The sequence below is a fragment of the Cyprinus carpio genome, chromosome B15 (assembly GCF_018340385.1).
Source record: "Cyprinus carpio isolate SPL01 chromosome B15, ASM1834038v1, whole genome shotgun sequence".
NCBI lineage: Eukaryota > Metazoa > Chordata > Actinopteri > Cypriniformes > Cyprinidae > Cyprinus > Cyprinus carpio.
In genome coordinates this window covers 28,342,406-28,359,867 of record NC_056611.1, presented here as the reverse complement: position 1 = coordinate 28,359,867, position 17,462 = coordinate 28,342,406, and the positions used below count along the sequence as shown (strand labels likewise).

The 17,462-nt window shown below is 34.0% G+C and overlaps 1 pseudogene; it reads right to left on the bottom strand.

Moving 5' to 3' along the window:
• Positions 1–9,200: 9,200 nt before the first annotated feature.
• LOC109078299 lies at positions 9,201–14,921 on the bottom strand (annotated as a pseudogene).
• Between the last annotated feature and the right edge of the window lie 2,541 nt (positions 14,922–17,462).

Sequence of the window (17,462 nt, the reverse complement as noted above, 5' to 3'; positions counted from 1 at the left end):
ATTTTAAGTAACTTTTACTTTTACTTCACTACATTCCAAAGCATAAGATCGTACTTTTTACTTCACTACATTTCATAAAACATATCGTTACTCCTTATAATATATCACGTGCTCTGAGACGCAGAAGCGGTGTCTGATTCAAGAACGACCTGATTCTTTTCAATGAACCTTTTAAATCGGTTCGCAAATCGCACCAAACGATTCATTCAAGAATTAGAATGATTCGATTGCAGCTGTTCTAGAGTCAACAACTCACTGATTCAAATGAACCGTTTAGTGCGAGTCTCTAGTGAACTCAATTCACAACCGGGAGATCTTGTGAGCGCGCGCGACTGATGCTGCTAAAAGTAAGTTACTAATGTCGAATTTTGAGATTAATTATTGTAACTGAAAATCATATTTAGGTCAAAATTGTCAGTTGTTTGTGAACTAAATCTTCTGTAAAGGGTGATCTATTTAAGCCCACTGAAATGCTTGAATACAAACACATCAGCATCTGTGCCTCTTAGGTCAAAAAAACAAAACATTAAATTAACACAGATTAAATAAAATAACTAATGCACGTTCAAATTCCCGCTGCCATAACATTAACAGTTCTATTAAATGTTACGCATTTATCCCTATGTGACGTCTGTTTTTATATTGTTATCAACAGTATAAACGTTTATATTGTTTGAATTAACCACCCAAGTAGACAGATATGAATGTTTATTCATAACCATACTGAAAATAAGTAAATATTGGTAGCTGATGCTAACTGTCTAGCTAACAAGCTTGCTGGTGCTAAGTTGAGGTTATTTTTAAAAATAAAGTCCATATATTTTTATTCAACCACCTAGATATATTATATCTGGGGGGAAAAAGAAAGGCTGTGATGTTCAGAACATGGTAACTACAGTAATTATCAAAGTGGGAAGTGATCAGTGTTGCCAGATTGGACTAAAGATTTCCAGCCCAACTACAGCTTAAAACCCGCCCATTTAAAAAAATACCAGCCCAAAATACATACTGTTATTAAAACTGTTATAGAATAAAACACACCATTTTTTTTTCTTATTAAACAACCAGACTAACAAATCGCACATTGGAGAGCACCAGGCTCGCCCCAAGTATATCAAGTGAATATTTTTTTTTTTTTTTTTAAATATCAATGATAATTTTAATAAAACACAAGGTCTACATCGGAAACCTCAGAAGGGGACAACATTTTTTATTGTTCTTGTGCTACTATTGTCAGAACTACAGTTCTTTTCTAATAGGCCAATTCTCAAATCATTTCATTATACTTTTCTTTTTGTATTAGTAGGCTACTTACAAAAATTTGTGCTTAATTACTAACTAATTTTTATTTTTATATTATCATTATTAAAATTATTATCTTTCAAAATGTCTGACAAATCGAGTTCTTCTCTGAAGTGTGGCGCGAGGACAGATTTGATAATGGGTGTACTTTTTGTCCGGTGCATTTGGAATGTTCCCATCTCATCTTTCAAAATGTCTGACAAATCGTCCACCGCATTTATTGAACTGTGACAAGCAATGTAAGCAGCGATTCTAATTTCACGGCGCTTTTGGTCATCTTTGATCGGACACTGCCCTGCTGCTCCCGCTGACACAGTAAAAGTTTTTATACTTGGTGCACAGCGCGATTTGTGTTTTTTTGTATTAGCATGCTCTTTCAAATCATTTAACTGTGCTCTGATTTCTGATTGACAGTATTTACAAAATGCCTTTGTATCATCGCCTACCACAGGTGTAATCCATGTTTTTAAAGACTGGTCGCTCTCCCATTCCTTTCTGTAGGACTTTTTATATTTACCCCACTTTGGCATGATGATGAATGATGATCATTGATGATGATAATGCAGTTTTGACGATATAACGAATTAGCCTACAACAACCCGCCAATCAAGCTTGAAGTCTGATTGGACAGGATTCCCCTGAACCTTATTGGCTAACCTGAACCATACCTAATTTAAACATCATCCTACATTATATAATTTATTTTATAGTTAGTTTTCATTAAAAAAATAATAAAGAATACTGTTTATAGTCAAAAATAAAAACCCGCCTATTGCATCAAAAACCAGCCCAAATTTTAAAGACCCGCCCAATGCATTTTTTTCCGGTCGGATGTGACCAAAAGGAATCCAATTGGGCGGGAACCTGCCCAATCTGGCAACACTGGAAGTGATGCCCTCTGGGAGTATTTGGCCAGGAGTGTTTTTACACCACAGACAAGGTTTGAGAAAATGTTCTTCCTAACTTCAGGCCTTATTCTCATGTCATATATAACTGTGATGTTCTGCAAAACAACAAATTTTAAAACACTTTTTTTCTTACTGGTGAAAATCTGATGATCAAATGTGACCCTGGAACAAAAAATAATTCTCTGGGGTCTATTTGTAGCAATAGCCAAAAATATATTATACATCGTATGGGTCAAAATGATTAATTTTTCTTTTATGGCAAAAATCATTAGGATATTAAGTAAAGATCATATTCCATGAAGATATTTTCTAAATTTCCTACTGTAAATATATAAAAACTTATTTTTTTATTAGTAATATGCATTGCTAAGAATTCATTTAGACAAGTTTAAAGGTGATTTTCTCTACATGTCATACGGTGCAGCGCGACACAACAAATATCTTACAATAGTTGTATCTCAGACAGATATCATCCTTTCCTAACAAACAAAACATCAATGGTAAGCTTATTTAATCAGCTTTCGGATGATGCCTAAATCTCAATTTAAAAAAATTGACCCTTATGGTTTTGTGGTCCAGGGTCACAAATCTGTTTTCTCTCAGGTACATCGCAGTGTAAGCTTCACAGTGAACATTACTACATCACTCTCATCAACATAGTCCATATATCAACAACAAAAATATATCTTGACTCCAAGTAGTGGTTATTTTGAGAAAATTCCAGGTATTTTGAGCAGTAGGATTATAAAAAAAAATATGTGCTAATATAAAATTAAGTAGCCAGCCTATATAAAATTGCAAAATAAATCTATCTATCAGTACTTTTTTACTTAAGTACATAAAAAATCGAGTACTTTTGTACTTTCACTCGAGTAAAATTGAAAAAGGAGTACTTTTACTTTTACTGAAGTAATATTTTATTATACTTATCTGTACTTTTACTCAAGTACTTGATTTGTGTACTTCGTCCACCACTGCTAACGAGCACTGTCACATACTGCTGGTGATAGAATGAGATTTATGCATGTTGAAGCTCAATGGTGCTGTTTGAAACTGTCATGTGCTTCAGGACTGAACAGACACACAGTTGAATGTGAGATATTGTTTCATAGTGATATAAGGATAGATGTGTATGGAGAAAGAGTCACTTGCATCTCTAATAAACACCTACAGGAGGACATTTGCTTCACAGGACCCATTACATATCAACAGGGCTCAAACTGGGGGGGATGCGGGGGATTTTGTTAAAAACAAAAAAGACAAAAAGCATCCCCTCTGTAAAACCAGCATCCCCTTTAGAATAATATTGTTGTGTATTATTTAAAGCTTGTAAATGTAAATGAAACACTGAAGTTCTCTACATATAATAATTTATGAACTAAAGACCTGCAACAATCTGAATTCAGAACTGTATGAGCTATGCACAAGTTCACCCATGTTTTTGTCATATTTGTGCAAAATGGTTCAAGCACAACTTTTGACGTTCTTTAAAAAGAAGACAACAAAAGGTATGACATTTCCTTGACTAGTGTTTAAAGACATTTTCCTGATAAAACATTATTGTGCTGTATGTGTGACTGTGAGGGACAGAGAAAATACTGACAAGTTAATACTGAGTTACATTTAAGACACATACTGGCTGTTTTTTCCTGTTTAGCCAATGAAAATAGTTCTAAACAAATCCGGATCAGAACATTTGCATGTCTCAGAGCAACACTGCAGTCTTTCGTTCCTGAATGAATCTGTTTTTGAACTAATCAAGTGAGTCAATGATTCAATGATCCACTCATAAAGGCAGCACCTGGCTTTTGCTGTTTCTCAATTCCAAGAATGCAGAGAACAGACTTGTGTTCTCGTGGAGACCGGTCTTGCCAGACTACCTTGAAAGAACGAACCTCGGAAGGACTCCATGTGTATTTCGGGGGGAAAAAAACACATTTTCATTACCGATCCCCCGATAAAATTAGCGTTCCATGGCATAAAAAAATATCATCAAAGTGGCCCAGCTCCAACCTTTTGGTGGGGTTCCCCTGGTAAAAGTCGCATTCCAGGGTTAAATATCACATTATTGGGGTCGCTTCAACCCGCGGACATGAAAAACATCCCACAGCAACAGTGTTAAAGTAGCCCATTTCCACGGGAAAAACACAGACTTGGCAACACTGGAAGGACGCGAGAACACAGAATGCATCCTTGTGAGAATTGAGATGCACTGTGATCTTGCTTCTCAACTGACAGCCAGCGCTTTATAAGAAGCGAGACAGCAGCAAACAGTACACAATAAATAACACATAACATCACAAACAAATGTCATAACACTTTTAAAACATTAATTTAATTTTATTATAGACAATATGTTACATATACGTTGCCAATGTTAAACTTCTTTTTAATATGCCACTAAAAATTAAAACAATCCAAAACAAAACAACAAAATTATGAAAAACAAAATGCAATCTCACAACATTAAAACCACCCAAAACAAAATCTTAAGCGTTTACTTTCATGAGCCACGTATTTTCACGCTTGCAGTGGGAATCTCTTAAGCAAGAACGAGAAGTTTGAACCACTAGTGTATAACTTCGATGGTTAATGATGACGTAGAGCGAAAACACAAGGATGCATAAGAATGCATAAGAATGCATATTGAGAAACTGCCTTTGTTTCTAAATGAATCAGTCCTTTTGAGCAAATTGTTTGGATGAATGATTCAGTGAATCGCTCATTAGAACAGGGCCTTGTTTCCACCTACTGGTGGTTTAAATTGTCATATTTATTAATCCATTACAGGCCTAAAAATTTATTAATCCATGACTTTTTTAGTGCAGTTGTGGCCTAAGTGGTTCAAGTCTCAGATCTGGCCGGTATTGTAGGTGGGGTGAGTTAATGTACAGCACTCTCTCTCCACCCTCAATATCACGACTGAGGTGAGACCCTTGAGCAAGGCACCAAACCCTCAACCAGTGGTGGAACTAGAGTTTTATACAGTGGGTGGCCAAGACTAATTCAGGGGGTCCATAGACCATGATAGAAAATCAGTGTATAACTCCAACCTGGCATAAAAAAATGCATTAATAAATCCTACGATTGCAGATTACTTCATATTACCCCACATTAGCTATACATTCATACCATAAATTCAAATGTTAGTCTACTGAAACTTATTTTTCTTACTTCTATCATCTCATTACCTGTTGTTGGAGCAGAAGATCTAACATTAAGTTGTAAGCTACAGAGAATTTTGTTAATGTTGTTCAGGAAACCTAAAACTTCAAATACTTCAAACAGGGCTGACAACTTTTAGGTTTAGCCTGGAGTGAGAATTCAGGAATAATTAACAAGCCTGCGATTACTACCAGTCAAACGTTTTTGAACAGAAAGATTTTTTTATGTTTTTTTTTAAGAAGTCTCTTCTGCTCACAAAGCCTGCATTTATTTGATCCAAAATACAGCAAAAGCAGTAATATTGTGAAATATTTTTACCATGTAAAATAACTGCTTTTATTTGAATATATTTTAAAGGGGTCATATGACATTAAACACAAAATGTCATATGACCCCTTTAAAATATATATATATATATATATATATATATATATAATATATATATATATATATATATATATAAACATTATTTTGTGTATTTGGTGTAATGAAATGTGTTTATGCAGTTTAAGCTTTCGCATACCCCGCCTTTCTGAAGCACGTCGACATTATTGTTGCTCCTCTATGCCCCGCCTTCTGAAATTCGTTCTGAAAAGCGAGGTGTGCTCTGATTGGCCAGCTATCCAGTGTGTTGTGATTGGCCAAATTCCTCAAACGTATGACGGAAATGTTATGCCCCTTACCATACTGTGATGCCATGTCCCGGCACGACGAGACAAAAACATTAAAACCCATTACAAACGAGGCATTTGTTGAATCAAGTGGAGACATAATTACTGATTATAATGACTTATACTGTGTTTTCAATACAAACAACAAGTGCTACTCTGCTACTGTGCACTGCTCAAAACTCGCCTTTGAATCATCAGTGGCAAATTCTTTAAATATGTAAATGTACTTACGGACTGTGAGTCAGAAGCACCAGACGGTCCTTGCAAAGTTGGAATTGACCCACTTTATAGAAACAGCCATTGTGCCACAGACACATTGTAAACTACTGGTTCAGGAAACAGTCCTCGTCCTCCATAAAATGCACTGCACACATCTGAATATTTGTGTTGAACTGTTCTGGAACAGTGTTTTAAATACAAATTAACCAATGATTTCTAGTTGTGTCCTCTTTTGAAAGACCAAACAAAGTAGTTTCGCTTTCACAACGAAACACACAGCGACTCCACAACACGGCAGCGACTGCAACAGCGAGAATAAAAATTACGCCTTCTTTCTTTGCGTGAACATTTGGGCGGCGTTATGCAAATCTTCCCACACAATGACGTAGAGACGTGGGGGCATGTTGAAACGAGATGTTTTAGGTAGGTTGACTCTTAACTTTTATGAAGAATATCTTTTTGGATTTGAGACTTTAGCCAACTTTTTTGCAACTTTACAGATCTTCTTTATGCACCAAGAGCTTGTGTTAACCCAAAAATAAATAAAAAATAAAAATATCAACAAAAAACACCAATAAAATATAATTTATTTCTGTGATTTCAAGACTGAATATTTAACATCTTTATTCCAGTCACATGATCCTTCAGAAATCATTCTGATTTGCTGATCAAAAAACATTTATTATTAATATTATTATTATTATTAGGCCTATTATTATTATTATAATTATTATTATTATTATTATTATTATTATTATTATTATTATTATTATGTAAAAAAACAGCTAAGTAGATTTTTTCAGGTTTCTTTAAGTTTAGAAGAATACAGAAACATTTTAAAAACATCTTTTGTAACATTATAAATGTCTCCACTTTTGACAATGTTTTCACAATGTCTTCATCATCACTTTTGATCAGTTGAAAGCATCCTTGCAAAATAAAATAATTAATTTCTTTCACAGAAAATAATAAATACAAATAAATAAATAAACGGACTCCAAGCTTTTGAATGGTATAGTGTTTAATCTTACAAAAGCTTTTTATTTCAGATATATGCAGATATTTGGATCGTTCTATTCATTAAAATACTGTTTTAAATATTGAAAATAATAAAGAAAATGTTTCTTGAGCAGCAAATCAGCATATTAGAATGATTTCTGACGGATCATGTGACACCGAAGACTGGAGTAATGATGCTGAAAATTTAGCTTTGATCACAGAAATAAGTTATATTTTAATATTTAAATAAAAAGTAGCTAATTTAAATAGTGACTGCAGTGTTTTTAAAAGAAGTCTCTCCTGCTCACAAAGACAGCATATAATTGACCAAAAATACATTAAAAAAATCTTTAAAAAACCTTAAATCTTACTGTTCAAAAACGTTTGAGTGGTAATGTAGGCCTATTCATTTTTTCTAAACTAAACTATACAGGGAATCCTATTGTTAAGGTTAAAAGAAACAATTGATTTGTATACAAGTTCATATTAGACCTTTTTTTATAATAACATTGTTATATCTACATATTTTTACTGATTATAATAAAAATACCAATTATGAGTGTTGAAATGTTAATTGGATGATTACGTGAGACACTATACATTCAAGAAGTTGTAGTGTATTTTTCATCATGGATCGGATGTTATTACATGAGACACTATACATTCAATACCTTGTAGTTTATCTTTCAACATGGATCGGATGTTTATCTAATGTTTATTTCATGCTAATTATAGAATGCACTCGTGCTAAAGACGTCCAAAATCACGCCACTAAAGACGTCCAAAAGTTATGCCAATAAAGAGCTCCAAACTGTATTTATCATTTGAAATTCTTAAAACTTACATTTTGAATTGCTGAGACTTTGTTTCCTATTATCAAAAGTGACCTGCTCTGTTGTGTCTGTCAGCTCGTTGTCTGCCTGTGTCCTCTCTGCTCTGTGATGTTTTTCACTCCGTAATAAAATGAACGTGTGGCATGAGCAACTGGAAATGGATGAGATAAAGCGCAATGTGGAACACCAGACATGTCACATGTCACACCTTGAGTTTGAGGCTAAAATAAATGCTTCTTTCAGTACGATTAAACAAAGGAAATGAAATAGTAGCATCTTAATTATTGAGGTGGCACCCGGAGTAGCCGATCAGATGTCAGGGGTGTCCAGTGCCACCCTGGACACCCCTCTGGTTCCACCACTGTCCACAAATAAAAGTAGACCCTTTGCCCTGTCAAACAATACTTTATTATTATCTGTATGATCAAAAATGACAGAGTATTTTTAGTTCTTTTCGTGGGCATTAAGAAAAAACGAGACAGACCGCACCGGTGCCGCAGGATGTTTTTTCATGTCCGCGGGTTAAAGCAACCCCATATTTACCCCCTGGAAGGTGTCTCTCACATTGTCCCACAGCAACATTAAAATAGTGAAGATTAGTGTACAATGTTTTAGAATAATAATTTATTCTGTTCAGTGTCCATTTCATTAATTTAAAATATTTAATACTGGGGGCATCCAAGTTATTTGACATAATTGATTTTTTATTTTTTTTTTAAGTAGCGCAATAGTTACTTTCCCTGGTATTTGGTTACTTTTATAATGATGTAACTCAGTTACTAACTCAGTAACTATAACTAATTGCTTTTTTTTTTAAAGTAGCATGCCAAAAACTGATAATTTAACACCCTGTTGATTGGGTTTTCTCTTCAGTGCTGTTGTGTTACCATTCTTGTTGTAATTGGTGCCTTTGATAAAAAACACAATGGTTTGTAAATTAATTATTTGTTTGTATGTTCATTTGTTTTACTGTTCTTTACTTAATTAGTTTATATTAGGGAATGGATTAGTACAGAGGTTGGTGCCATTTTCTTTTGATCCTGTTTTCTCGAAAATTCATTCCCAAGTCTCCTAGTTTATTCCCAGACAGATCCAAGATGATCTTACCCCAGTATCTCCAGTTCACAGAGAGGATCTTCAAGTACAGAACAGAGAAAATTCATTCCCAAGTCTCCTAGTTTATTCTCGGACAGATCCAGTTCTCTCAGACGTGAGGGGTTTGATCTCAGAACTGAAGCCAGAGCAGCACAGTCTTCATCTGTGATTCCACAACATCTCAACCTGTACAGAGATGAAATGATACTTGTAAATGCTATGAACTGAAAAAGAAAACAATAAATAATAACATGCAACTCCAATGTAAATGCTTAATTTTGTAAAACCTGCATACACACTCTAATATTAGTGGGCAAAACAGTCCAGCACTGTACCCTGTAAGAGAAGCCTGAATTGTATTCAAAACTTCTGATAGAAACATACACTACTGTTCAAAAGTTAATTAATTAAAAGAAAATCAATTAATTATTTTACTCAGCAAAGTTCCATTAACTTTTAAACAGTATGAAACACTGTATAGAAAACACATGAAAATACTGACCTATAAACTCTGGAAAACATCTGCAGCATTAAAGATTTCTTAGAATTTCTTAATGCTTTAACAGTGAAGAGATTGTTCACAGTGACACTTACCGAACTGATCTGGATTCTTTAATTACAGGCAGCAGCTTCTGAAGAACTTTCACATTGTTTCCTACAACAAATTCATTAATATCAAACATATCCAGCTGTTTCTCTGATGTCAACAAAGCAAAAGCTACAGCTGACCACTGAGATGAAGAGAGTTTGGCTTTATTTACTGTTCCAGAGTTCAGATACTGTTGTATTTCCTCCACTAGTGAATGATCACCCAGTTCATTCAGACAGTGGAACAGATTGATGGATTTCTCTGGAGAGTCAATGATCCTGATCTTCATCTTGATGTAATTAACTGTTTCCTCACTGCTGTCAGAGCTGCTTCTTGTCTGTTTCATTAGTCTTTGTAGAAAAAAATTATAATAAAAAAACAACAAAACCACAAAAAACAAAATAGAGAACATATGTCAGAAAAACTATACAAAAAAAACATTCACATACAAAACTACAAAACAGCTCAGATAATGAAACATGTTCTGATGAATACAGAATACTTTAGTCCCTAACTTTAGACCGCAAACTCTGCTTGTTGATTTGGTCAAACACGTTTCTGTTATTGTTTATACAGGAGAGGTGTGCATATAGAGCTGCTAGATGTTCCTGAACTGTCAGATGAACAAAACAGAATACTTTCACCTGATACAAGCCAAACTCCTCTCTGAAGATCTGAGAGCACAATCCGGAGTACACTGATGCTTCTGTCACATCAATGCCACACTCTCTCAGGTCTTCCTCATAGAAGATCAGGTTGCCTCTTTCTAGTTGCACATATGCTAGTTTTCCTAGTTTGAAAATCATTTCTTTGTCTGTGTCCTTCTTGTACTTTGTGTCTTTTATGTTAATCTGTGCCATCAGGAATTGTGTGTACATCTGAGTGAGAGTCTTGGGAATCTCTCCACTCTCTGCTTGACTCAACATCTTCTCCAGAACAGCGGCTGAGATCCAGCAGAAGACTGGGATGTGGCACATGATGAAGAGGCTCTTTGATGACTTCAGGTGTGAGATGATCCTATTGGCCAGACTCTGATCACTGATTCTCTTCCTAAAGTATTCCTTCTTCTGTGGATCACTGAAGCCTCGTACCTCTGTCACTCGATGGACACACTCAGAGGGGACGAGATCAGCTGCTGCTGGTCTGGAGGTGATCCAGATGAGAGCAGAGGGAAGCAGATTCCCCACAATGAGGTTCTTCAGCAGCACGTCCACTGATGCTGATTCACTTACATCACACAACCTCACATCGCTCTGAAAATCCAGAGACAGACGACACTCGTCCAGACCATCAAAGATGAACAACACTTTATATTTGTCACTGGATATTTCCATTTCTTTTATCTCAGGGAAAAAAACATGAAGAAGATCTGAAAGACTGAGTGTTTTATCCTTCATCAGATTGAGCTCTCTGAAAGGAAGTGGAAATATGAGCTGGACGTCCTGAATCTCTTTCCCTTCAGCCCAGTCCAGGATGAACTTCTGCACAGAGACTGTTTTTCCAATGCCAGCGACTCCCTTTGTCAGCACAGTTCTGATGGGTTTGTCTTGTCCAGGTAAAGCTCTAAAGATGTCACTGCATTTGATCGGTGTGTCCTCTGTTGCTGCTCTCCTGGATTGTGTCTCAATCTGTCTCACCTCGTGCTCATTACTGATCTCTCCACTCTCACTCTCTGTGATGTACAGCTCTGTGTAGATCTCATTCAGGAGTTTAGGGTTTCCCTGATTTGCTTGTCCCTCATACAGACACTCAAACTTCATCATCAGATTTGATCTAAACATGTTGAGGACTTCATGGCTGAAAAATTAAAACACCACATTTAAGAATCTTTTTTTTCTGTATTACAAGACAATGGACATATTATTAGGTTTATAAAATATGTAAGTTAATAATGAACTCTAAATAAATTCCTCAGGAATTGAAATTTAGATTGTTTAATTATCACTGAGACCTGGCTAAATGTTGGTGACATGTATGCATTTGGAGAACTCCCTTTAGTTATGATTTTGGGAAAATATGGTGTCATTTCATTGTTATGCTGATGATACTACCTTTAACTCTCCCACTACTTTGGAAAGACTGTCAACCTGCTTAGATTGGGGTTAAGGCATAGATGTCTATAATATTTTTGAACTTAAATGAGGTAATGATTTTTGGTCCCTCTGAATCAGGTGACATGGCCGAAATTTATCTGGGAACACTGAGCTGCTTTAGGAAACATCCGGTTAAAAATGTGGGTGTGGTTTGTTATAGTGCTCTAACATCAGACAAAATGTCAAAATGAGTTTCTTTCAACTGAGAATGATCTATAGGATTAAGCCCTTTTTATCCAGTAAGGATTTAGAAAAGGTTATTCATGAGTGTACCTTCACTCTGTTAGACTACTGCAACTCAATCTTTTTTGGTGCTCCGAATTAAATCCTAGATAGATTACAGATGGTCCAAAACACTACCACAACTTGTACCCGAAAAGCCCTGCCATATATCGCTGACCTGATTCAAGTTCAAAAGCCAAAGAGGTTACTTCGCTTTCATACACATAATACAGAGTCCCAACTTGTGCCATACACACATATGCAGCAGAGAAAATGTCACAGTAAAGTGAGGCTAATGCGAGGCAACTTTAGATATCCCAAAAACATTCAGATGTTCCTTTTATATTCAGGTTGCTTAAACTGCAAAATCAATCTTTTATTTAATGTTGTTTTCAGTTGATGCGCCTCCTATGCTGTTTTCAGTTGTGGTGCTTCCTATCCAATAATCGCAATAAGCTTATAATAAGCATATTATTTCTATTTTGTTGATTTTGATTGCTTCTATTGTCCACATTTGTAAGTGCCTTTGGATAAAAGCATCTGCTAAATGACTAAATGTAAATGTAGACCTGTCACTCCTCATAGACACACGGCTGAACTCTGGCTCTGATCTCTTTCGCTGAACTGAACTGTAAAAAAACAGATATTAAATGTAATAATTTGCATTACTGTACTCATTTATATAATCATCATTTAAAAACGCTTATGATCTTTTGATTTAGACTATTTTGATACAAAAACCGAATTAAGTGCTTTCATAAATGTATCATATATTCATAAATACCTAATGTGAATACCATAATACCAGGAATACTTCATATAAAAACAACAATTGTCAATGATGTCTTCTAAAGAAATGTTATACCTAAAATCCTGTGAATGACCCATAGATCTGTCACTCCACGCAGATACATGGGTGAACACAGCTGGCTCTGATCTCTTTCGTGGTAATGAACTAAAAGACAGAGTAAAGTAAATCTTTTAAATGATTGTATTCATATTCATTCATCAATAAAAAAAAATACTCATTAACTTTTCATTTACACCATATTGATGCAGAAACTGTAAACTGAGCCAACTGCTTTCATAGCTGTATCTCTGTATGTGAGCAACACAGATAAAGCTAAAGAAATGTTATACCTGAAATCTTGTGGATGAGCCATAGACCAGTCACTCCTCACAGACACTTGGCTGAAATCTGGCTCTGATCTCTTTTGCGGTAGTAAACTAAAACAAAGACAGAATAAAGTAAATCTTTTAAATGATTGTATTTATATTCATTCATCAATAAAAATAAAAATAAAAAAACACTCATAAGCTTTTCATTTAAACTATGTGAATGCAAAATTGTAAAATAGGCTAAGTACTTTAATAAATGTGTCTCTCTGCTCAAAATCTAATTGTAATACTATAACACAATTAATACTTCATATAAAAACACCAATTATGTACAGTATATGTCAATGATGCTTTCTAATGAAACGTTATACCTGAAATCTTGTGGATGAGCCATAGACCAGTCACTCCTCACAGACACTTGGCTGAACTCTGGCTCTGATCTCTTTCGCTGAACTGAACTAAAACAAAGACAGAATAAAGTAAATCTTTTAAATAATTGTATTCATATTTATTCATCAATAAAAAAAATACTCATTAACTTTTCATTTACACCATATTGATGCAGAAACTGTAAACTGAACCAACTGCTTTCATAGCTGTATCTCTGTATGTGAGCAACACAGATAAGATAAAGAAATGTTATACCTGAAATCTTGTGGATGAGCCATAGACCAGTCACTCCTCACAGACACTTGGCTGAAATCTGGCTATGATCTCTTTTGCGGTAGTAAACTAAAACAAAGAGAGAATTAAGGAAATCTTTTAAATGATTGTATTTATATTCATTCATCAATAATAAAAAAACAAACACTCATAAGCTTTTCATTTTAACTATGTGAATACAAAATTGTAAAATAGGCTAAGTACTTTAATATATGTGTCTCTCCGCACAAAATCTAATTGTAATACTATAACACAAATAATACTTCATATAAAAACACCAATTATGTACAGTGTATGACAATGATGCTTTTTAACAAAATGTTATACCTGAAATCTTGTGGATGAGCCATAGACCAGTCACTCCTCACAGACACTTGGCTGAACTCTGGCTCTGATCTCTTTTGCTGAACTGAACTAAAACAAAGACAGAATATAGGAAATCTTTTAAATGATTGTATTCATATTTATTCATCAATAAAAAAATACTTATGAACTTTTCATTTACACCATATTGATGCAGAAACTGTAAACTGAACCAACTGCTTTCATAGCTGTATCTCTGTATGTGAGCAACACAGATAAGATAAAGAAATGTTATACCTGAAATCTTGTGGATGAGCCATAGACCAGTCACTCCTCACAGACACTTGGCTGAAATCTGGCTCTGATCTCTTTCGCTGAACTGAACTAAAACAAAGACAGAATAAAGTAAATCTTTTAAATGATTGTATTTATATTCATTCATCAATAAAAATAAAAATAAAAAAACACTCATAAGCTTTTCATTTAAACTATGTGAATGCAAAATTGTAAAATAGGCTAAGTACTTTAATATATGTGTCTCTCCGCACAAAATCTAATTGTAATACTATAACACAAATAATACTTCATATAAAAACACCAATTATGTACAGTGTATGACAATGATGCTTTTTAACAAAATGTTATACCTGAAATCTTGTGGATGAGCCATAGACCAGTCACTCCTCACAGACACTTGGCTGAACTCTGGCTCTGATCTCTTTTGCTGAACTGAACTAAAACAAAGACAGAATATAGGAAATCTTTTAAATGATTGTATTCTTTATTCATACTTATGAACTTTTCATTTATTATTGATGCAATAAAAAAACACATACTTATGAACTTTTCATTTACACCATATTGATGCTGAGAACTAAAAAAGACTGTAAACTGAACCAACTGCTTTCATGAGCTGTATCTCTGTATGTGACAATCTTATGGAATACTATAACACAATTAGTACTTCATATAAGATAAAGACAATGTTATATGCTTTCTGAAATCCTGAAATCTTGTGGATGAGCCATAGACCAGTCACTCCTCACAGACACTTGGCTGAAATCTGGCTCTGATATCTTTCGCTGAAACTGAACTAAAACAAAGACAGAAAAATAAAAAAAAACACTCATAAGCTTTTCAATCTTTTAAATGATTGCTAAATTATATTATACACAAATAGTACTTCATATAAAAACAATAAAATGATAAAAATAAATCTTGTGGAAGCCATAAAAACAGACACTCAAATCTGGCTCTGATCTCTTTCGCTGAACTGAACTTTCATTTAAACTATGTGAATACAAATAAAAATAAAAATAAAAAAACACTCATAAATTTAAACTATGTGAATACAAAATTGTAAAATAGGCTAAGTACTTTAATAAATGTGTCTCTCCGCTCACAATCTTATTGGAATACTATAACACAATTAGTACTTCATATAAAAACACCAATTATGTACAGTATATATCAATGATGCTTTCTAATGAAATGTTATACCTGAAATCTTGTGGATGAGCCATAGACCAGTCACTCCTCATAGACACTTGGCTGAACTCTGGCTCTGATCTCTTTTGTGGTAGTAAACTAAAACAAAGAGAGAATTAAGGAAATCTTTTAAATGATTGTATTTATATTCATTCATCAATAAAAATAAAAAAAAAACACTCATAAGCTTTTCATTTAAACTATGTGAATGCAAAATTGTAAAATAGGCTAAGTACTTCAATAAATGTGTCTCTCCGCTCAAAATCTAATTGGAATACTATAACACAAATAGTACTTCATATAAAAACACCAATTATGTACAGTATATATCAATGATGCTTTCTAATGAAATGTTATACCTGAAATCTTGTGGATGAGCCATAGACCAGTCACTCCTCACAGACACTTGGCTGAAATCTGGCTCTGATCTCTTTTGCGGTAGTAAACTAAAACAAAGAGAGAATTAAGGAAATCTTTTAAATGATTGTATTTATATTCATTCATCAATAATAAAAAACAAACACTCATACTTTTCATTTTAACTATGTGAATACAAAATAAAATAGGCTTTTCATTTGTAAAATCTATGTGAACTACAAAATTACTTCATAAAAAAAACAGGCTAAGTCACTTTAATGATATGTGTCTCTCTTGTGGATGAGCCATAGACACAATAATCTAATTGTAATGATCTATAACAAAACAAAGAGAATAATACTTCATATAATAAACACCAATTATAAGCTTTTCAAACTATGTATGCAAAAATGTATGCTTTACTAATGAAATGTGTCTCTCCGCTCAAAATCTAATTGGAATACCACAAATAATCTTATAAAAACAACCAATTATGGATGAATGATGCTCTCTAGACCTGAAATCACCATAGACCAGTCACTCCTCACAGACACTTGGCTGAAATCTGGCTCTGATCTCTTTTGCGGTAGTAAAACTAAAACAAAGAGAGAATTAAGAAATCTTTTAAATGATTGTATTTATATTCACATCAATAAATAAAAAAACAGAATATAGCTTTTCAAATCTTTTGTAAAATGATTGTAATATATGTGTCTCTCCGCACAAAATCTATTGTAATACTATAAAAACACAAATAATACATCATATAAAAACCAATTATACAGTGTATGACAATGATGCTTTTTAACATTTATACCTGAAATCTTGATGCCATAGACCAGTCACTCCTCACAGAAACTGTAACTCTGGCTCTGATCTGAACTAAAACAAAGACTGGAAATCTTTTAAATGATTCATATTTAATTCTGTAAAAAAATACTCTGTATTACACCATATTGTGAGCAACAACAACTGATAAGATAAGCAGAAATAAAGAAATGTATACCTGAAATCTTGTGGATGAGCCATAGACCAGTCACTCCTCACAGACACTTGGCTGAAATCTGGCTCTGATCTCTTTCGCTGAACTGAACTAAAACAAAAAGAGATTACAGTCAGATAATTATTAAAAATTATTGCATACATTTCTATTCATCATTAAAAACTTAAATTTTTATTTACACAACACTGAACTGAGAAAAAAAAAAAAGTAAACTGAAATACCAGAAATCTTGTGAATGATCCATAGAACTGTCATTCCACATAGTACTGAAATCTGGTTCTTATCTTTTCTGGTGTACTGGAACTGGACTATAACAAAGAGAGATTAAAGATAATAAAAATAAAAAAATACCTGTACTCGTTCATTCATCATTAAAAACAATTGTGGTCTTTCCATTTACACTATCTTGACACAAAAAAAGTTAAGTGAGTGC